Here is a 23,200-nt window from a genome sequence, read left to right as displayed (position 1 = left end):
AAGTCGCTATGAGATAAACGCAGAGGCGAAGTGGCCAAAGGTTCAACTAGATTGGTTGGGAAGCGATCAACCTAAATAACTTGAAAGTGTACAATTCTGAGAGTGTTAGATATTTTCGATACATTTTAGCAGTATTACGCATAGAAATGCTGAAGATGATAAAAACTACTTGTTAGTAATTTGTTATTTGGTTTGTCTCGTGGCATGCGGTTTAGAAAGCTAGCAGTAAAGTCTAGCTCAAGAGAACATTCAAAAACAACTAAGCGCTAGTGCGCGCGCGTAAAAAAATACGCTCGTTGATATCAATGACAGTTTGTATTAGCCGTCGTAGTGTAGTCGCTTTCGCGTAACTTAACAAGATTCAGGTAAGGATTTTTGCCGGCCAGCTATCCGAGCTAATAACAAGCATCGGCCAACTGACAGCTGCGATACGAATAGATAATCTGGGATGTTTCCGATCGAAATTATTCCACTTTTGTCGTCCAACCGATATATAGTTTTCTGTCAACATCTCTACTGGAAACGCTGGCCGCTCTCTGTACTCGCGGTAATGCGGCAATGGCCACATCAACACCAGCAACGCTCGATATCGGACTGTTTTGGTATTATCGGCAGTGGCGACACCGTCGCGCCACAAACAACTGCGGATATACTGAGGCAAACACAAACAGTGAGTGAGGATTTCATTCAAACTCGCCGATACTTGCATCGTTCGTTTGTATGTATTGCTGTTACTAGAGTTCACTTCTTCGTCGTCGTCGTCGTCGTCGTTGCCGCTGCCGCTGCCGCCGCCGCCGCCGTCGCCGCCGCCGCTGGCTCGGTGGTTGGGCAATAGTGCCATCGACAAACACCGCTGCGCTTGCCACTAATACCAATACAAATGCTATCATATCGTCTACTGCTTATATCGCTATAGTGGTGCGCCGTCACCTGTGGCACTGCTGTTTCTACTGGTAAGCTCGCAGCGCCATACTGGTGCTGCCGCTCTCCCCTCCTTCCCCGCCTCTCTCCGTTCTCTCTCGAACGCCAATTATTTGGGAGCGAACTTGACGCGCTCGCCGAGGCGTGACCTGTTCGGTGGAGGAGTTCGATTCTCCTATTACTTCTCTGTTGCTGTTGTTGCTGTTGTTGTTGTTGCTGTTGCTGCTGCTGTTGTCGTCGGTGGCGGATGTTTTGACCGATGCTGTGGCTACCGCTGCTAGGTAAGTAACTATACGTATTTGGGTGTCCATTCCACTTTTGCTGCTTGCAGCCTTTTCTCAAACGTTCACTCTTCTTCGATAGCTGTTTCACGGCGACGTGTTTCGCACGCCATCGAATTCGGGCCAGCAGCAGCGGTGGCATCGGCCGCAACAGCATCCTCCAGTGATGATCCTGACGTTCTGCACGAACGGCGAAAAATGATTCAGATGGATACATACACGTAGGAAGACGCCTAGATAAATATATAGATAGATGTTCAAGCTATGGCGGGTTTCCGGCGCGCCGTCGGCGTTCTGTTTCAGCTATGGCTGACGGAACAGCAGATATCATTTCAGTGGCGACATCCATCCCGCCTCCTCGTGTGATGACAACGACGACACTGATGGAAATTAGTCGTCTTGTCGACAATTAGATACTACAAAAACGTCTAGGGCGCAGAACGTATCGTGCATTGATGTGACACGTTTAAGGGTGACTCGTTTCCCGTGTTACCTGCCATTCCCGAAAAGAAAATATCGGTTGTCTTATTCACTACGTGTAGCACTGCCGTCCGTTTTGTTTCTCGTCCGACTACTGTAGCTCTGATCTAAAAGGAACCTAAAAAGGAGCACAGCTAGGCCGAGTGTCATCAGGAGTAGGTCGCCCCTTACGAGTTTCCTTGTTCAAACTTCGCTTGTCCTTAAAGAGTTAGTCGACCTGAGACGCCTTATCTCGAAGCGTTCAGAAGAGCGTAACAACAGCGGCTGCGACGGAGGCAACGAGCCGACTGTAAGAGATGATGGGTTGATGGTAAGCGGATCAAGCTAGACATAAGATGCGTCCCCGTGACGTCCAAAGACGCAATACTGCTATTGGCAGTGTGTACAATATTCACATAGAACGCTCACGCATGCCCAAGCCGCAGTCATCATATTAGAGGTGCTCGGGCTGGTCGGGTAGTAGGGTACTGATAGAACAGCACGTGTACATGTTCGATCAATTTCGCAAGCGGAACGAAGCAGCTACTTTTTCCGTGCATTTCCGTCGGTCAGTTCTGACGTCCTGAACGCGTCTTCATGGGCCAGGTGGTCAAACTGTGCCCACATGTGGAAAACTAGCGTCATCTAGTTCCTGCAGTAAACTGCGCTAAATTTGCCTCTCTCACCGACCCAACGGCATATCCATATCCACAATGGATGATCACTCATTCTCTGCATTAGTATGTATCTGCAAAATCTTAGATGCAAATACTTAAAACCATTCGCTCAAGCGATTTTTAACGCGGTTTTTAACTTTGCCTCGAAATCCTGGGGCACTGTATTATTACATTTGCCAGCAGCATAAACCCAAAAAAAGTGGAACGAAATTTAGCGTAACATATTACAGATACAATATATATATATATATATATCCGTACATTTTTAGTAAAAAGTAAAGACTTATATGTTTAATAGTGATTTTTTTAGGTTCCGCTTCATCAGATAAATGAAGGAACATAATGACATTATTTTCCTTCATTCAGACACCTCCAGCTTATAACTGTCTGGACAGAGCTAGTGCAGGGTCAGTGTATTCTTAATAATATCGACATGGGCAACCCAACGATCTAGGTCATTATCAAGGCGCCACTACTTAACTGTATCAATCAATGGTCGACGTGGAAGAGAAATTCTAGAATTCGTTGTATAATTTTCATTCACTCATAGGATTATAGAATGTACCCCTGAACGCTCTCATTTGCTACCTCTTTTCCTCAGCGTTTTCTAGTTAGAACTTACTTGAGTTCTAATCGCTACCGTCAAGCATACGCTAACTGAATTCATCCTACTTCGCTTGTAACAACTAGTACTGCTACGTACACCTATCACAGGCGCACTGTGTAACGTTTCCCCACAAGCGTTATATTCCGTGCGCGTAAGGTTGATTGCATCCCGGCAATATATCGACATGCATCTATAGGCGATGTGACTTTTGTCTAAGCGTGGCCGTCAGAATCCGTGTGGCCGCTATCACCAACTTGTAGGCGCGTTTTCGTCTGTATTCGAAAGTCGTCGTGTCCTTACGCCTGCCTCTTAGCCTTTCTGCGTGTGTGTGTGTGTGTGCGTGCAGGGCGTTAGCTTCGCGGTGTATATATACGTAAGTGTGCATAGGAACGCCTGTCAACAGAGCTAAAACAAGAGCAAGTTAACATAGCTGGGTACGCACACGCAAGTCACTGGAAGTGATAGACGCAGACAGCTTATAGGAGAGAGAGTACCGCGTGAACTCACCCATAAGTTTGAGTTTCGTTCTGGCTTTAAGGTAGCGGATCGTAAGAAATAAGATGATGACTTCGCTATCTGTTCGAGATAACACAGATATACTAATTCGGTTCGTTCGTTTTTTACCTTTGATTGGAACTTGTGGCCGTGACAATAGTGGGGAAAACGATAGCATTAAAATGTGGGGTGCGGAGCACTATCGAAACTCGGCCGTTTGTCGGCCCACGTTGGTAGTCGCCTATAACGGATAGATCGCTCACGGCTACGGTATTATTACTTATTGATAATGATGCAGTTTCTGTTACAGTCAGCCAATGCTACGGTCGGACTGTTGCACTGCGTAAGCTCATTTCCCAGTGACGTCGCTTCCCTGGTTTACTTCCATTCGCCTTGTGAAAAGAAAGCTAAGCTAAGCTAAGCTAAACGCTACGACGGCCAACGAGTGACAGGCTTGTCTAGTGCTACCCCAAATAAGTTTACCCGATTAGGGAAGAAGTGTTTCCCATTGGAGTTTTGTTGATATTGCTGTGCTTGTAATAGATAGGCTTCCAGAGTGCACTGGACAAAACCCTGCAATCAGCTCGATTTGGTCAACTTCAAAACTTTAAGACTGTAATAATTGGCTAGAAAATATCTCTCAGATATGCGTTTGTCTGAATAGTTTTTTGTCATTACTTCTTTAATACAATCAATTTATTCTCATTGACAACTTATGTACACATTTCTTAGGAGTGTTTCTGTGACCAACGAGCGTGATTCGTACAATGGATACATGACAAGATGTTGCCGAAAGCTTTTCGGACCTCCGTCTTTTTTTTCGTACGTCATTATTCGGTCGTTTGCGGTTTGTGACTCCAAACAGTAGCAGTAGGGACGATAATAATAATAATAATAATAATAATAACTAGTACGATAAAAACAGAGGCGGCCTTGAATAGCGAAATTCATCTTTTCCCCTTCAACCTTCATCTATCCTCTGGTCGAGTGGCTCCGTTGCCGCTAGACGTTAACGACACTTTGCCATCTCCCATACGATTGATGGCTGTTGTTAGTTTAATTTATATACAAAAGAACGCTAAACTATCTAGCCTCACACGACGGCGTTGCGGTACGGCGAGCTCTGTTCCCATATCTCTCGTTTGCTCGCTTCACCAACCCTAGCGGTTGCGCCAAGTTACCTACAGCTGATGATTGTATTGTGCCAGCTTCGGGGAGAATACTATCCGCCATCCAGACTGCCCAACAACTGGCAAAAACGTTTCCAGCCGCAGAAAAAAGGACTAGATCTCGCTAAATACGTTCGCTTCATGTTTCGGATTTTGCTCTCCGTGGGTTCCTTCTCTAGGCTCCTGGCAAAAACTGAAAATTTAACTTTGTACAGGAAAGCCAACGAGTTGTTATGCTGTAATTTTAGACAGATTGGCATCTAAAAGTAAATTGCTTCGCAAATTACGGCTGTGACGATGACTTTTTACGTTTTTAAGATGTATGTGCCTGTTGCGCTGAAGAATAAGTTGGAAGAGACTGAACTTGAGAGGCATCAAGTCAGGTGTAATTAGGCCTCAGTAATCGAACAACAGGATTGTTCAAGTATCCCTTCGATAGACTTTTGCGTCCTAATTACGTATAAAGGATAGAACGTAATAACTAGATAGATGATTTCATACAATAAAAGCGCCATTCCAAACGTAGAACTTAAAAGCTTTATTTAAAAGATATCGCGCACACAAAATAAATCTCTAATTCTAAAATAATCCTTTACAGCGCCTTCGAACGTAACGTTTTCCCGTACGTATCATCCATGCGTCGATTCATTTCGTTCTCTATAAAAAGTTCGGCTCCACCAAGTTCTAAATTGCCACAGCTATCACCGATGACAACAATGAAATTGCCTGAAGCTTAAGCATGCCTGCGAGCAGATCTTCACAATACGAAAATTCAGTTAAGGGACACACATGAGCGGAAAAGAGTGAAAAAAATGGTACTTTTGACAGCGTCAGGTTATGCTGTTGCATCAGTCACCAGCAGCAATCGTAGCCGTCGTATTTGAAGCTGTCAAAGAGATATTGTCAAATCATGGCCATGTCTCGTTGACAAACCCCTATGCTTCAAGATTTTCCTGTTCTACCAACAATTCTATGACAATGTTACTCATACCCAGAACACCACAGCTGGTCAGTCCTTTGTTCTTCAGTGGATGCACGACTGTATTCTGGGCGACTACGGCCCATCACTAAACACCTCCCCCAGCTCATGTTAATCTGACAGAACGCTCATCGACTCAATCATACCAGCTGTACCGTTGCTTTCAAGCTCCAATATAGTCAAACTACCGAATATTTCTTTGAAGAGAAGCACACACGCACGCACGCACGCACGCACACAGACGTACAAATTCAGCCTGGCCAATCGAAGATTTGACGTCTGCTAGTAACAAACATCAATGCTATTACTAGTTAACCCTAACAAAGGGAGCGGGATCTTTTTCGGCGCTTGCTAATAATATTATATAATAAAGAAACCGATACATTGAATGGCGCACACTTGCACACAAGCGTGTTACGGATGATACGAAAAAGAATGTGACTAGTAAAAGAACGGGCGAACGAATGAATCTCTATAGTGATATATGTGTCCTTTTTGTGCTTTCGTACTATATCTGTTAGTTTTAAACGTTATTACTGTTATGAGTTGGCTGTACTTTCTAACAGCATCGGAAATACACGGAACTCCGCCGGTAAAGTTTGCCCCATCTGAAAACTACATGGATTTCTTCAAATATTCAGTGGAGATTTTGGTAACGCGCGCTGTTGGATCTGTTCCCGTAACGTGACAACCTGATAGCGACGTGCAAATTTCTTCGTAAATCAGTTTTAAATAGAATAATTAGCGTGTACTTTTTTCCATCAGTAGACTTTTTATCGCAACATTAAATACAGTAACATCTATATATTACAACACCACAATAAAACGTATGTTTCTAATGGCATACATACTTTAGTCGCGTTGAGAAAGCAAAGTTAGATATTGCAGAGCTGAAGATATTATTATTACGGCGTTCCGAAGCAGTTTCATAGACTACGTCGTCATCCACTTACTCAGAGAGTTCGTTCAGGCACGAAAATTCGAAATTTAGGCGCGCTAATTGGCCCGACGAGTGTGACCCTCGACGGCGGTTGTGTGCTCCGCGTTAGTCTGAGGGCAGCGGCAGCGAACGTAACTCTTACCCGAAGCATATAAATCGCTCAGAATGCATCTGTCTTGCTAATTATATGTTAGCACTTTGTTCGACATGAACATAACACAATCCGCGGTAACAGCAGAAAGACAGCTGATATTTCCCTTTGTTTCTATCCACCATCTTGGATGGTAACGTCGTCTGCTAAGAGCAGAAAATATATATCCGTTCTATATTGAATATTTGCAGTAAAAATGTTGAAGCGACATTATTGCTTATTTATTAGCCATCCGCAAGATAGTCCAACACAGACGACAGCTGATTTCAGGACAGGCCTGCAATAAGTACCTAAGCCGAAAACCATTCGACGTGAAACACGTCCGCCTTTACTACACCGCGTTGGATCTTACGTTTCACGTATAGCTTTGTTTGAACGCTAGCGGCTTCCTTCAGGCGCCAATGTCGTGTCATGGGGTACAATTCTGTGATTGCTACTTGTTACACCGGCGTAGTAGCATATGTGAGGTTTGCCCATAGAGACTTTTCCTCGGTGCTATTTTCCTTTACTACGGGACATTTTTGACCAATGGCGTTCAGTGTTTGGCGGAGCCCCGTTAGTTCCCATGTGACGTCGTATCTCGCTCTGTACGTGTCCTAGATGACCGGCGTGCCCAGCCGGCGACTATGTATGATTGTTCTTCTCATGTATAGCTTGCTTCGCGTGTTTCGAGGTTCAACATAGGCACTCGTACGGATCACTGCTATCTGTTCGATTTTGCCTCACTGCGCTTCTGTCCAACCCTGGTTGTTTGGTCAGCCTGTCAACCACATTACTACTAACGTTGAAACGACAATGGAACCAGCTAAATTAAGTATCGTATAGTAGGCGAGCACCGGTTTCATCCCTAGCGCTTCGATGCGTTACGCCTTCAGCGAATGCGAAACAGTTTTAGCCGTTACTATCATTCGCATAGCGCAGTGTAAGAACTACGATGGTGTGTATTGCTATTGCCATTTCTATGTCGACTGCTAAGTAAACTATTACCGCAACTGGTCCGCCGCTGACATTGTCGTCGTTGGGCGGTCCGGGGCGGCGGTCTCTCGGTCCCGCGCTCCACCATCGATTCACCCGGTGACACTTTTCGTGAGGCGAATATGCTAAGACGACGCCACTGACGATGACGGTGGCGATGTTGTTGATAATGATGCGATGATGGTGGCGGCGGCGGCGGCGGCGTAAAATTCCTAATCACCATGAGGGCAGATGATGAAGGTCAAAGGTCGGCTGGCTGTCCGTACCGACGCTGCTCTGAGCTGGTCCGAGACACAATTTCAAACTTCTATTACTGTTGCTGTTGCTAATTTGGGATACGGCTTCGACTACAGTCAGCCGCCGGAACGATAAGGTAGTGCTGACACTTACGACAAAGCGCCGGCAATTTCTTTGCTAGCCCAAAGCCGTCGTAGTTAGCGGCCAGCTTTAGGCCAAGAATCTCAAGCCGAGAAGCAGTACAACTGCTACTGATACCGCAAAACAGGCTAACCTGCTGATTAGAAACGTTCCAAATTTCTGCCGACCGCACCGCCGACTATAGCGTAAGAATTTCATAGAGCGAATTTTGGCGGCAGTAGCCACAGCAGCGACAAATGAAAGACGCAACGGTTTCGGCTGAATCGGTAACTTTGCCTTGGCGTACGTTTGCTGGCGATATTTTGGTAGCCAAGAACTGACCGGAGGCTGTTGGGCTGATTAGCTGTCATGTAGTCAACAAAATAACTTACATACAAGCATACAAGTTGTTGGACAAACTTCGCGTGGCAGTACCGAGCACATGCCGCGGAACACAGTTGATAGTAATAATAGTACTTACTTATCAACGAATCGTTCTGTCTTAGCAGGAACTTCAGCTTTATCCTCATCTGCGCCGCAGTTCGGTTCCAGCAAGAAGCAATGGACGTCGAAAGAAAAGCTCTCTGAAATTTCACGTTAGCATTCTATTTTGTGGTCCATAGTTGGCCCACACATCCCGGCAAAGTAGCAATCCTTGTTCCCGTCACCTTGAACCCCAACGCCTTCCATGGCATACGGTCTCTGCGTCGGTTGATTTCATATGGCCTACTTTGATTTGGTTGACAGCGTAATCTCTGTCCAAGTTCTTTTTTTACAATTAGTTAGATATGTGCGTGTTTCGCTTGTTTTCGAATGGCTGACGTGTGTGCGTAAATGTGTAAACACAACTGATCACGTTAATACAGCGGTTACGGCGCTTCGCATTGCTGATGGCGATGACGCGGTCGGTCGCGAGTCTCCTGAGTCAACCATCGTAAAGGATTTAACATCCCTAGCTCCAATGTTCCCCATGTACTTCTATGCAATACAATACGTGTACTATATATCTAATGGCTTTATATGCGCACTCATATATATGGCAAACTGGCACACTCATTTCTTATCAACCAACCATTACTTGAACTTAATATAACTTTAATATCATCGCCAACTTATCTGACTGCGCGTACACCGGTCACTTCAACCGCTTTGATGGATTCATCGGGCTGAAACTGAAATTAAAAGAGGCTGCTTTTGCCCAGTCTCAGCCGCTTGTTGGCAACTGGGTCGCTCAGTCGTAGTAGTCTGAAGTCCGTTAAGGTTCGCCTAAAATAAATGGCATTTTAATTCCTAAGCGCTCACGTCCATGGCTTAATGAAGCCCGCGGGATACGGGTTGCAGCGCGCTGCTGTTGCAAACCACTCCGATGAAATATGGTAGACAGATAGGCAGTAGCCAGGACGTACCGGTATGTAAGTTCAACGATGTCATAGCTTGCCTATTATAATACTCTCAAACTTCTGTGCTATTCTATCGTTACAACGTTTTTTTTGATACTTCTCTTACTGTCTTCCGCGCGCGCCAGCGCGGCTACTTTTAGTACCGCTGTTATTATTATGTATTAACGCGTGATTTTCCATTTTAGGTAAGTGCTCCTTAGTCGTCCTGAAACGTACAATAAGCGGACGGATAGACTTAAACACAAATAGATTCACACTAACACAAGCAGACCAGAATCTAAACTAATATGGCAAACCAGCGCGTAAGCTACGTCCAGTCGTACGATATTGTACTGCCTGGAACTGTGGCGGCAGCGCAAAAGCAGGCGCAATCAAACACAAACGAATGACTCCTCATCCGTAGCAAAAATGATAAGGCTTACTCGTGGACAATGCGAGTTTAGGCCTTTTTCATCCACCCACGTGGGATCCATACGTCGTACGACTGCCGTAAAAAAGCAATTCAAAGGGGAAGGGGGGCGATGATGCGTCAGGATTTAGCTTGCGACAGGAAACAGGCTGAATAAATAGAAAAAAAAAAAATAGTTAAAATTATAACCATGAGAGGAATAGTATTTGAACGAGATAGACTTACGGCGATTGAAATCGAAACGAAAACCTAACACTTGCTTTTCATTTTTCTATCTTAATAGAATTTAGATGATAGCTTAGCGAGTTACAGATCTGCCTGGTAATGTTAAGTACACGGACGTTACGAACTAGGTTCGAATCCAGGTATACGCACACTTCGTTTTGTGCTGAGAGCCTGTTAGTCATCTGTCCGGTGGAATGCCTAGCGGCGATGCCGGACGTAAAACTTGAAACACAGAGTTCATTCAACAATGCTGTAGCAGTCTATCTGCTACCTGGTCTAACTGTATTTCATAACTATCCATTACACTTTACCAATCATACTTAGATTGCTGTTCAAAAGAAACTTGTGTAAAACTATACACTAGGGGCAAAAAAACGATTCAGTAATGTTACTACAATACAGTATGGCATTAAATCCAGTTTCCATGGCTACGAAGTGAGTATATATTGTAGCCAGTCAGATGAAACATCGCACCAAGCTCTAAAACGGTTACGGGTCAACTGATAGTACTTGATGCCCATTTGAATAATATGTCAATAAGATTTGTCCGTGTGAATATTTCACACACAGAACTTTTGTACGATACTGCCGCGTGCGTGCGTGTATGTGTGTTATAGTTGGACGAAACGTTTAAAGACCATATCGGTAAGCTGGCACACGGTAGGAAGGAAAGAAGAAACAGAACAGGCAGCTTAAAAATTGTACAGAATACATTAATTTCCTGAGTTTTCTCTCAGCTTCCCGAACGAACTTCCCTTGCGTTAATCGACTCTCGTTTGGCCATCGCTGCCGGCGCTTACGTTTGGACGGTGCTGATTACAGCCATTTCTCAGCTTTGCTTGTCTAAGTCGCCGTCGTCGTCGTTTTTGTCGCGTTCATACGGTGATTGCGTATGGTTTGAATTCTGCGGCCGCCAAATTCGATGGGTTTTCTCGCTTTAGCCAGGAAAGTTCCAACTGTCCAGACTCGCCACACCGAGGCCGGTAGTCACATCAACATTTTGGGGAGAACCAATCAGCGAACAGCAGACAGGGCCCAAATAGTAGGCATAAAATTGACACACAACCAAAAAGGGTAACCTAGACTTCGTCTGAGATGGCGAGTAGTAAGCGCACACCGACACACGGACGCACGGGTAGACAGAGCAACACCCATTACACAGCAAACGCAAGAGCATGTCTGCACAAATGGCAATATTTGCAGCATAAAAGGTAAACCGACATATAAAATTTCTAGGCGACTGCTAAGGATATGGGCAAATTACAGCCCGTAGGGTAATAACAAATTGCCACCCGGGGATTACGGCACCAAGAGCAACGACACTGTACACCAGCAATAGAGAAAGCAAAGTTCTTAGAAAAATATAGTTTGATGAATTTATGCCAACGCGATCAAACACTAAGTGAAAATGGGGGCGAAAACCTTCTTTTTATTGCCCTAGTCGGACCAACAGCGATCTGAGGGCGGAAAAAAATATATATCGAAAAGTTGCTGCAGTTTTTACTAGACGACGTTACCTAATGTATGCATACTATGTATTATCAAAACACCAACAGGTGGGTGAGATAGAATTAATGGGTAGGGGCACAATGCATTTCGTCTAACGGCCTGTAGGACTATAATTCTATAGTCAATTTATAGATTACATCTGTAACAATTACGTATATTATGATATGAAAGATAGTAACTAAATCGTTTAATTAAATAATTAAAAAAAAATAATGTAGTCCATATGATACATCTTCTTATCTTCGTACTCAGCTGATTTCTTGACGAATTTGCTCGTTTTTTGCGTCGCAAAATTGTCTGGTGAATAAAAATACGGAAGTACGGCGTCTGTGTATTGTATTTAAGCTACCGCACGCGTATCCGAGTTGGCCAGCATGCTTTCAGACCAAAACAACTCTCGGAAATTTCCTATCATAATAGCGGTAGCTACTGTGAATGATTTAGGGAAGAAAGGTATGAACAATTTTATCGCATCGCACGAACTCAACAGTTACAGATTACAGTGGGTCTGTGGTTTAATTTGATTTTTGACACTAAAACAGCCACCCCCATCGTGGACTGATACGGTTTTTGCTACTGCTGCTGCTGCTGCTGCTGCTGCTGACGCAGGCCAGAACTCTCGTCGAAAGGATAACGTGCGCTAAACATCCGCTGTGTCACTAGTAGGGCCTCGAATCACAGGGGAATGATCTGATCTTACTAAAAATGTTATTCTTCCAAGCATATAGATAGCACGCATTTTTGTTGTATCATATATAGATACACAGCGTAATTTCGTGTCAAGCGCTTTACTAGCTTTTCAAAGCGCACCCCTGTTCTTTGTGGCAAGAAATGTACGTACACAATTAGCAAGAAACGATATAAAGAGCCCCATTTGTATGTGACTATGAATGAAAGCGTCAGACTGGGTGAAGAGAGTGAATGACGGCCAGAAAAGGACAATGTAAATGTGTTCTGATTAAAAACAATGAAAGTTGTCACTGCCGTTTAGGTCTGGGCTTTGCGTTTTTGTCTCCTCCCAACAACCGTATCTGGTCCGTTTGTCTGTCGGTGCAAATGACGCCATACAATGGTCATCTCATTTGCACCCATCATCTGCATGAACAGCATCTACAGTAGAACTATATCATCCACCGATAGCATAAACAACACCACTAGGTTATTAAGAAGCACACGCCGCCTGGCTTGTAATTGTCGTGGCAAATACTCATCAAATATTAGATTGTGCATTGAACACTTATCCGGCTTTATGGTCTTCGTCCTGCGTAAGAACGAAGATCCTATTTAATCAACTCTTCAAATCGATCAAATAGACGAAGATCAACTAATAACTTCGAAAATTCAAAACCTAAATGATGAATATTAGGGCGGCTAACAATAGTCAACTGGATGCCACTCCCCCAGAACGTAACTGCTGGTCGTGGGCTCTGTTCGCGTTGTGTAAGTGAGAGCGCTGATGCTGTCGCAAGCAAAACTCCAAGTTAAAACGTTTATCCATTGTGTTTATGTCCTGTAAATGGAAAGCTGTTCAGGATATTAGTATTCTAGAAATCTAGTACTTTTAAAAATAATCACTATATATATCTCTATATGTATATATATACAGTGATTATTTTGACATATATATATATATATGACACCAAAAGGCTTAGAAGTTGATTAAAAAATCTGATTCGACCTCGGTTGCCCATTGCAGAACGCTGAGACCCAATACAAGATAGTTCGAAATAAAAGTTGATACAGAATGCATTACTCTACGCAGTTTGCTGACGGGCAAAAGTGAGTCCGATTTGCATAATTCGATTTAAGCTTGATCTGGCGATGTTTGTGCCATGTCAGAACTATGTACGGTAGTCAGAAAAAATCAGGAAGCTGCGTTGTTGCCGATGCAAATAGTAGTAACATCACTGGAAACAATGAGTTGAGACGAGGTGTGATGCTGTTGGCTGTGAAGATGAAGTCTTAGCCTCAGCCGCATCGAACACAACAGCTAAAGGCAAAACAGAGATGAAGAAAATACAAGGAGCGTGCACAGCCTTCAGAACAACTTTAACTGTCCTCATAGCTTTTGTATTGACCCTGTTTGTCTCAGGCCTTTTGACGGATTAAAACAGATCACATCCGCCTGCGTTTTTCATCCCTGATGACTAAAGCTTTGACGGCTAAAGATCTACCGCTGATTGCGACCTATTGCTTCAGTCATGGCCGCAGATGATCGAAGTCGGGGAAGATCTCAACAGAAAATAGGGGTCTACCTAACACGTGTTTGAGGGACTGACTATAGGTGGCTCGATAGAAAATGGCCATAGTTATTGATTGGCATCGCTTGTAGACCCCTACGAAGCCAAAAGATGCCATACGTAACAAATCAGATTCCTTGCCTTACAATATCTCGATTTTATGCATACTATATATTATATACGTTGTAAGGTGCATATAAGATTGGTGTTCGTCTATGGCAGCGACCAATCTTTACTATGCCATTCGCAAACAACAGGTCAGTTACTGTTACTTTATGTCTCCTCATTAAGTATTGGTTGTCTGGACTATATTTCTTTAGGTTAGTGCTTCTTAACTTGAATCTATCGAGAATATTACAGGTAGTCGCATAAATAAGGATAACAAATTTGTAGCGTCTATAGTGAAACTATGAGAACAGCGTAGCAGTTTGTCAATGTACTTATTTTTACATGATTCACAATATGTCTATCAGGTGGAGAACGCCAGTCGATTTCTAACAGATATGAAAGAAAGAGAAGTTCGTTTCATGTATCGGTTTTACTATCGGATAAGAAAAGAGTGGCTAAGATTTGGTTGGCTTGCTCTGTTCTAGACAAACAACATAGGCCGTTAGCGCATGCACAAGTTCTGCGGCAGGCCCTATGTCTGCAGCCGTTTTCAGCGCGACTGTGATTATCATTACGGCGTCTGGCACTAGAGGTCCTTAATTCCATTAATTTCTTTTTGCCGGAGGTAGAGTTTTCGTATGTTGTTATTTTTTAGTTGTTGAATCGCCACAACAAGTCCCAGTTCTTAGAGGGACTTGAGCTCATCTTACCAGCTCTATCCGTGTCATACGTCCACAAAACAGTATTCGCAGAGACAGTCAGAAGCTATATTTGTTTGTGACGACAGCCTGGCAAGTTGACATTCGGCGGGCAGCAGTTCGGCGAGAGTTTGTGACCATATTGATGCCGCCTCCGAAAAGAGGAAAAGCTTTTCGAGTCTGCTCAAGGCACTATAAAGCTTTCGTTATTAGCTTCTCTAATGATAAAGGACAAAAAAAGGGATTAAGACAGCCTTCAGTACTGCCAGGCAACGATGAGCAATTCGAAGCCGATAGATATAGGCCAAGTGTCCCGATATCTGTTAAAAAACAAACACAGTATTGAGATACTCTTGAGGCACAAAGGTTAAACAGCTCTTGCTACATCAGCGGCGACCGTGGAAGCAACACATGCTAAAATTCGAAGAATAGTTGAAATTGGTGCAGGGAATGGGTTAAAAAGCCTCCATGCTTGTTATTTGTCCACAGTGGCATCAAGGGTATATTAGGACATACGGATGACAAATTATTCGAGCCAAAAGAAATGATATTATTGCGACGTATGCGACTACTACTGTGGATGCCCAATTCATCAGTTTATTGATATCGTCGAGTACATCGATAATTTCAGCCTGGGTCTATAGCTGCGACAAACTTGTATATTTAAAATGTGCCTATGTACGAAATCTTTTAGATATTATAAGTTACTAATTATTCAGAAAATGTACTGCGTTACAGCTATCGATTTTACAGTGTTATAGTTTTATGATAATCTACGTTTATATTGATAAATGCGTTCGTGTCATCAAGGATTAGGGACAGAGTCACTAAATGAATATGATTTATTTCAGTCAAGTCCACATGTATGTTTACAGGGTTGAATAAATGTACGAATACCAGTTAGGTTAACCATCATTTTTATTCGAAGTTACCGTTGAAACTGCTTCCACCTTTAACGATCGTTTTTTGCTTGACGAAACCACGTAAAAAACTGGCCCATCCATTGTTGCTCCTGGGTCCGGCACTTGGCTTCAAGACAACAATCAAATCCAAGAATGAATAAACAAAGATAACTTCAGACTATGAAGTTTTTCGTTGGAACGGAAGTTCGTGTTCTGATCTGCAAATTTTCCAGCATGTCTACAATGTGTCGAAAGCAGGCTAAACCGACAACGCCTTAGGGCACGCAATCCCAGTTTTAATATGCCACGTTTTTCTTCGCTCTGTTCTGCTTTGCTGTATTACGTTACGTTTACCGCAGAAAGACAGCACGTGTGACTAAACCACTGCAGTATCAAGAAGCGTGCCAAAACCATTTGGAGTCACCTTGGCAACAATTTACCAACGACAATGTCGTGAGGAGAATCAGGTTACCCCTGTTCGTTCGATCTGGCAGTTCAACCAGCAATGAGCAATTAAACATAGGTTGATACATTTTTTGAACTAAAGTGTTCGGCCTATTTTAAACAACAGGCTTACATAGGAAAATCAAATCGAACCGCGATATGTGCTGAGCGAGGTGCTTATTGTCCTATATGTATTCTGTATGACAGTAGAATTAGAATTCCAATCGGGTGATGCTGGGGTGTCCATGATAAAAATGAGGAAATTCGAAATCTGGCGCCTTTTTTTTTGGTAAAATTTGCTTATAAAGCAGTTTTCACACGTGGTATCTACCCGCTATCACGGTCCTTTATTCTCGAAGCAAGTTGAAGAGGAAGGTTTATCTGACGCGCCTGAGCACATGCCTGTTATGATTTAATTCAGTTGATATTGCTTGAGAACGAGTGAGCAAATGATGCCACCACTGGGCGCAGATGATTCAACTTGATCTGCTTTAGCCTAGGGGAAACCACTGAAGTTAGATGATGGCGGGCCAAAAAATAGCCTCTGGTGTCCACTTTAATTGGCCATACCATTTGTACGAAAGAACTGTCGAACGACACCCAGCAGGAAGTCGAACGAGGCCTTCGAAGGTACAAAGAACACGAGAAGGGAGGTCATGATATTGGGTAATGTAGTTCACCGATGAAGTTGCTTGTAACAGGCGGCGCCCAAACATCGGTGCGCGCTGCTGGCACTCGGTCAAAAATAACTTGAGTGCAACGTTGAAGCGATGGTAAACTAGCTCAACAGCTCCGGTCATCTCACGCCCCAAACCCAAAAAATATATTCGCCTCGTAAGGGCGCTCGCTAAGCCACTAAAACTTAGCAATTCACTTAGTTGCAGCGTGACGGACATTTTGTGTGATCACTAGTTCGACAATTGACAGCAATGGTTGGCGATGCTAGAATATCTACTGTAAATGGTAGGTATACGACGGACATATCAGCAAAGGCAGCAACAGAGAATCATCTCCAACAAGTATAACTATTTAATGAAGATTTTTTCAACAACACTGCACAATAAGTATGCATTGTATGTATCAAATGCCTAGCAAATGATCGCTTACAGAGTAAACTGGGGCTACATTTCCAGGGTGCTCTTCATCGGCGTACATAGTCGAGAACACTCGAAAGCAATGATAGCGGCTGACTAAAATGGCCCGTTTAGAATATTGCGATTCACCGAGATACCTATATTCTTTCAACGGCTACAGGTTACCATGTATATGTAATCGTATGAATACCTAACGAATACGTCGAAGCCACTTGAAAAACCCTGCTGCTGCTGCTGCTGTTGCTGTTGCTGCTGCTGCTGCTGCTGTTGCTGTTGCTGCTGCTGCTGCTGCTGCTGCTGTTGCTCGTGTCATGACATAGCGTCACGAGCGGTTAGAGACATGAAATAACAGCGCATTTTATCAATGATTTTTTCTCGCTGGGGGGTCGTTTTTACCCCGTCCGAAAGTCACCTAAAACAGTGCTACCGTTCGTCAGGGAGGCCGCCGATGACGACTCTACTGATAGAGAAGAGGTGAAAATCACTCGATTTCATTCGGAACGGATAGATAGACTGTGTAGGTAGCCAGCCTAAAGCAGACACTGTCGAAGAGAGATATCAGTCGATGCCCAAATAACCGATGTACGAGCCAACTCAGCACTACGTCTGTGTGTGTGTGTGTGTCATGTTGCATGTACTGTTTCTTGTATCTATTATCGCTGCTGAATACACAGACTCACAAATGGTTGACGCATCAACTTTGCCTTTTAAGTTCTCAAGGGTTTCTGTTTGTCTTCGTATTTAGTTAAGTTTAAAGGGGGCGACAAATTTAAATACGGATAAATCTGCCTCATAGATAATACAATATATAGAATATAAACATTTTGATAGCACTCTGAAATTTTAAGGATTTGTTTTTCGTCTCTGATGAGCGAAAACACTTTCGTTACTAATATTGCTTCCGAAATAAAAACTACACCACAAATACACTATAAATACACAAATTTCATGCAGTTTCGGCTAAAACTCACTATGCTTGAAGGGCATAGTTACAATGCAATGAATCCGTTAAGAAATGAAGCTCTTCGATCGTTTAGAGCGCTCACGTCTAAATGATGTTTTTTAGAAGACAGTGTTTATCATAAACAGAAATGACTTGACCAGTTAAAGTAAACGCTCATGTACTTGTGATACGACGCCTTCAGGCGTTTGAAGTTCGTTGTGACCTTGTCGGCCGTGATGAGGCCCTGCTAGCATAGTTTTCTGGATATGCGATTAGAACCCTTCAACTTGTCCAGTGTCCATCTCGACAATGTCTCCCAAACGGTCCTCATGGTAATTTTTGCGAAATCGTATAATTTTGCCATTTCGTACTCATCAGTGCACGATCATGTCTCCTCTAGCTTGGTGGCTAGTCAGCTATAAGCACCTAGCCGACCGTTCGTAATTGATCAATGCAGAAAACGACAAAAACAAAGAAAGTGCAGGGTTCGTACACGTCGGCTAAGTATCACCAAAGCGTTTGTACAAATCCATTCTGGCTGGAATGTCAGCTTAATATAGTAGAAGTACTTTTCGTACCAGGTACGCATTTATAGTGCGATAAGGCACACTACTAACCTGATCATACTCTCGTTAGCGAGCTTCGAAAGCAAACCGTGTAAACGTCGTCGTGGGCAGCGCCATTGTTGTTGCAGCTTCTTATAGTGATTCCTGTGCGAATGTACATCATCACTGAAAAAAGAAGGGGAGGAGGAGAAGGTGGGGGGGGGGGGTACGTGTCTTTCGATCGTAGCGTCTCCAGGCGCATGTGAACGAGCCAGCGGCAACAACGAAGAGCGATGAAATGATCACGAAAAGTGGCTTCAAGGGCCACTCGAGAGTGACTTTTGTTTTTTAACTCTTGAACATGGACACGGCTGCTGATGTGGCTCGAAACATGGAAGGAAAGACAGCTGAAAGATGGCACCACAACTAGAGCAGTATCTATAGGTGGGAGGCGATCCCGTCGATCTATTGCCATGACAACTACTATTGCTCTCAATATAATTCGATAGCCACTAAATCTCGAAACAATCATCACCACTCTTAGTAGATGTTAGCCCTATCAAGTACTTTCCAGCTAGTTTGGTCCAAATATCATTAATCGACTTGACTGGCATATATAACCTTCAATCATTCGCGTACGCCGAGCTTTTTGTTTGCTGACGGTATCGCCCTGCTTGACAAAGGGAATCGTACACACAAAAACACTTTGGAAACAAAAAAATAAGTGCGATTAACTAAAGAAACACTAGCTACAAGGCGCCTGCAGCCCAGCGGCGCAAACGGACCCTCCTTAATGTTATGGATTATTGAAGGAAGGCCGGTCTCAGTTTCTGCACAGCATCCATCATTAGCGTGATACGTCTGTTTCTGAACGTGTCTTACTACCTCACTGTTAAGTCATCGACTCAAGATGGCTTTCATTCTGTAGACTGGGTGCGTAACATACGATTACGTGAAACTGTGTCCTTCTAAAGGTCCGCCTTGGAGGAAGTGGAATCGAACTGCTAAAAACATTGATTGGATAAGATAACACACATAGTTGAATATCGTTATTATGATGATACTGTCGCATTCGGTGTTTGAAAGCCGTTTCTTATTTCGCTGTCCGTTGGTAATCCGGTTCTCCGCAGTCAGTTATTTTATGAGTCGATAGTCTAGATGAAAGAGCAGGACATGGTTGATGCAATTTGTCCTAACTGGTGAATAGGACGCTATACTACTGACCTTGGACTCAACATTTATCGGAAGGCATTTATAACGAGCGACTTAATCAGTCTAATGGAAGCGAACAACCTCAAAAAGGCAACAGGTTAGGCTTGAAACGCGGCTTTTTTTCTCGTTGGTTAGCAGTTGCTGAAACGTTGTCTGTTGCCAACGGACTACTCCAAGCGGTTCATAGTGACCGTCGGGCCTAGGCACCATGAACTGTTTTGCAAATATTCCTTTTTACTTAATTAATGATTAGCTGGAATAAAAATTGTTATTACTCTGTGTCATTTTTATTGTATTCGTACTCTAGCGCTCGAGTCGTCTGCAGCTGATGCGCACAAATTAAGATTTTCTGCAGGCAGCTTATTGCACTTCAGCCGAGGGTCAGAAATTGTCGATTTGAGAAATTCTCTATAGCCGTGTATGTAACTAGCAATAACAGTAAGAAAAGACAAGAATATCAAAAATATCAGCGGCAATCATTTATGACGGCCATTAGTTTGGCTCTAAATGGCTTTCTCAATGCATCCTGATCATGGCGGATATTTCGGTATCTTGAAGACGAGGAAAAGGACGAAGGCAGATTGAAAATCACGGGCTGTACAATTTGTGACACGACCGTCACACAAGGGATCGATGGCCGGCCGATGGAACAAAAGCCCAAACTCACGTTTCGGGCCATATCAGCCGTTTCAAAAAAATGGGAAATGACCTTCGTCTTTATTTATCTCCTTGATATAATGATGGTGATGATGTCAATATGAGATTCGGCCTGGACGCTGACGCTGCCGCCGCCGCTGCTCTTATAATTCGCTGTTTTCGATAGAATAACAAAGGCTTCTCGCATTCTGTTTAGGGATATATACTGATATGATTCCATTTTCCTATCAGTAACAACAACAATAATGGGCGGTTCCTCAGGTAGGAGATACGGTCAACCAAATATCTCCGGATGCGTCGTCGCATTATTCAGTCGGGAGCGTATGATTTGTTGGTAATGGCTCAATTTAGCGGTTGATCTTAGCGGTCTAGCGTACGCATATTCAAACTAAAACGATATGAAGGGTAATTTCGGTGAGCGAGTAGTAAATACATAGTTATATTTGGTATAAAACGTTCCAAAGTCTAAAATGCAGTACCGTGCTTTTTAGGCGTACCACACGATCGACCGAAAGAAATTGTAGTGCATATAATTAACGGACCTCGTGGTGCATTGATATATATTTTCAGCATTATGAAGCACTATAATACATGTATGGTTTACATTTGTTTGTACAAGGGTTACAAGCCATAAGTCACTTCGTGTAATACAAGCACTTCTCCCAGTTTGTGGCGTATCTTATTGCAGATCAAAAAAAAACGATCGATTGCAGTGTGAAGGAGGCGCCTATACCCCTCAGGACGTGCAATACAAAAAAAAAAAAAAAAAAAAAGCGGCGCTTCTGACCGTATAACCAAAATGCGTACGAACAAAAAAAATTCTGTATTACTCTCTGTGCGGACAAGTTGTGCATATCGTACACCCTCATATCGTTACCCAAACACTTGATTGACGCGTTGACAACACCCAGCGATCTGTAATCAGGTCCCCTCGCCGAATCCCGCACGAACTATGCAGATAACAAATAAGCTTTGTGCTGCTGTTATGACAGTTTGTCTGGCGGCAATTTTGAAGCCAATTTCGAACTAATGCCAATCGCTACAACCCTTGCCGAGGTGACAGAGGCAGTCAGGCGTTGGGAGGGTAAGTGTCAAAGCAGAAGGTAAAAAAAAAGCACAATATGAGAAGCTAGAGGCCGAGATATACCCATCGAGTGGGCAACTAACCCGCATAGTGTTATTTTTGTTCGCGCCGATGACGACAGTGACGGTAAGACCGCTACATTTGTCCGAACCAAATTCGTGTTCGTGTCACGAGCTCTTTTTGAGTCCAGCTTTGATGATGGCCCCGAAACGCGAAGACGAAATGCCCAATCAAACGGACATCGCCGCCGCCGCCGCCGCCACGAGTGCTCGTATAATTACAATCATAATAATTGTAATCTAATTGCTTTCGATACCTTCTAGGTATATAGTGTACTGTAATGTGAAAAAAGGTCGACGAAGGAATGTGCTCATTTGCCCTTTATTATTATTATCTATAAAGGATCAGTTAAATTTTACCGCGTGATCGTCTACGTGCTACTAATAGCTATAATTTCCCCCCTTTTTTTTTTTTTTTTCTTTTCATGCTGTTACTGTTCATATGGCCGTTGAAATATCTATCGGTGTACATATCATACGATTGGAAGCGATTGTTTTAGGTAGGCCTATCACAGACCACTTATGTCAAATCGGTTGATTCTCGCTTTGACCCAAACTGTCGCCTCGTGTCGTGATTAGCTTTCAAAATGGTTGTTTCGCAGTTCGCCCGCGTGTTTGCCCGCCTCATGCGAATGCTCTTATAATAACAATTACAATATAGATACGAGAAATAGCAGTGTTTCCTCAGTACCTTGTCCAATACCTCCCAGTCCTTGCTCACACGTCATATCCAAGCATAGCAAATGTCACTTAAGCAGTATACGTAGAAATAAGTTAGCTCGTGTAGAAAAATATATGCCATATACAAAGAGCTACCACTGCGGAAAGAGATTCTTGCACGGCGCCCATCGATTTGCCAAGCGGCTGTCCCGCGGTTCAGACCCTGTACTATTCGTATATGGGTCAGCTATCATATGTAACATAACTGCCGATCTATGTAACACCGAAGATTCATACATTGCGAACTCGTAACTATTACGGTGAATTACAGTCTGGAGCTGAACTCCGTATCATTTAGTGTGGCACTTCGAAAAGCTCTATCTAAGAAAGGCACACCGTTGTGATCTCTTGTTGTTGTTGCCCGCCGCCGCTAATACTGCCCTCGAACTCAGGGTTCTGCCGTCTTTTGTCAGATGCGTGGCGCACAGTAGCTCGTGTAGCAATGGCGATAAGAAAGCCCGGTGGCATTCTCACGTGTATATATATTGCTTCATCCTGCGGTACAAAATATGACGAGGCCGCATTTTTAAGATAGTGTCACAGCCAATTAGGCGAAATAAATTAACCCGATAGCTGCTGCGTGCTTTTTCCTCGGGTTTAGGGCACCCTCTCTTCCTCCATTCCTCGCTTTCTTCCTGCAGTAAACGTCCAGTTTTGAACTACTGCCATCTCCCTGATCGGCTCAATCCTCCTGAAACGCTCTAAGGCCCTGAACAGCCAGAGACAGCGAAACGTGCCCCGTCGAGCGAACCTGATCTACGCTAGTCTGGTAAATAACCTAAGAAATCATCTAGCGTATCGAAAGACTATAAAACGCTGGAAAATGACTATTTTCCAGCGTTTTATAGTCTTATAGTTTTATAGCGTGCAGACACTTTGATAAGCACTTGCTAAAGCTGGAGCCTAGACGGAAACCGCACAAGACTAGGACGTACTGACA

The 23,200-nt window shown here is 43.5% G+C and overlaps 1 protein-coding gene and 1 long non-coding RNA gene across 2 annotated transcripts in view; both read left to right on the top strand.

The window, feature by feature from the left end:
- LOC111258712 (uncharacterized) overlaps positions 1-23,200 on the top strand; it is a 158,799-nt gene that overhangs the window by 20,021 nt on the left and 115,578 nt on the right. The window lies entirely within an intron of this gene.
- LOC111258715 (uncharacterized) lies at positions 971-6,069 on the top strand. Its single transcript, XR_002679148.2, has 2 exons — positions 971-1,202; positions 5,208-6,069. It is a non-coding gene; the product is annotated as an uncharacterized LOC111258715 (long non-coding RNA).

The sequence above is a fragment of the Varroa jacobsoni genome, unplaced genomic scaffold, assembly GCF_002532875.2.
Source record: "Varroa jacobsoni isolate VJ856 unplaced genomic scaffold, vjacob_1.0 scaffold_256, whole genome shotgun sequence".
Lineage (NCBI taxonomy): Eukaryota > Metazoa > Arthropoda > Arachnida > Mesostigmata > Varroidae > Varroa > Varroa jacobsoni.
Note: the sequence above shows the minus strand (reverse complement) of the source record. Positions and strands in the feature narration are given on the sequence as shown.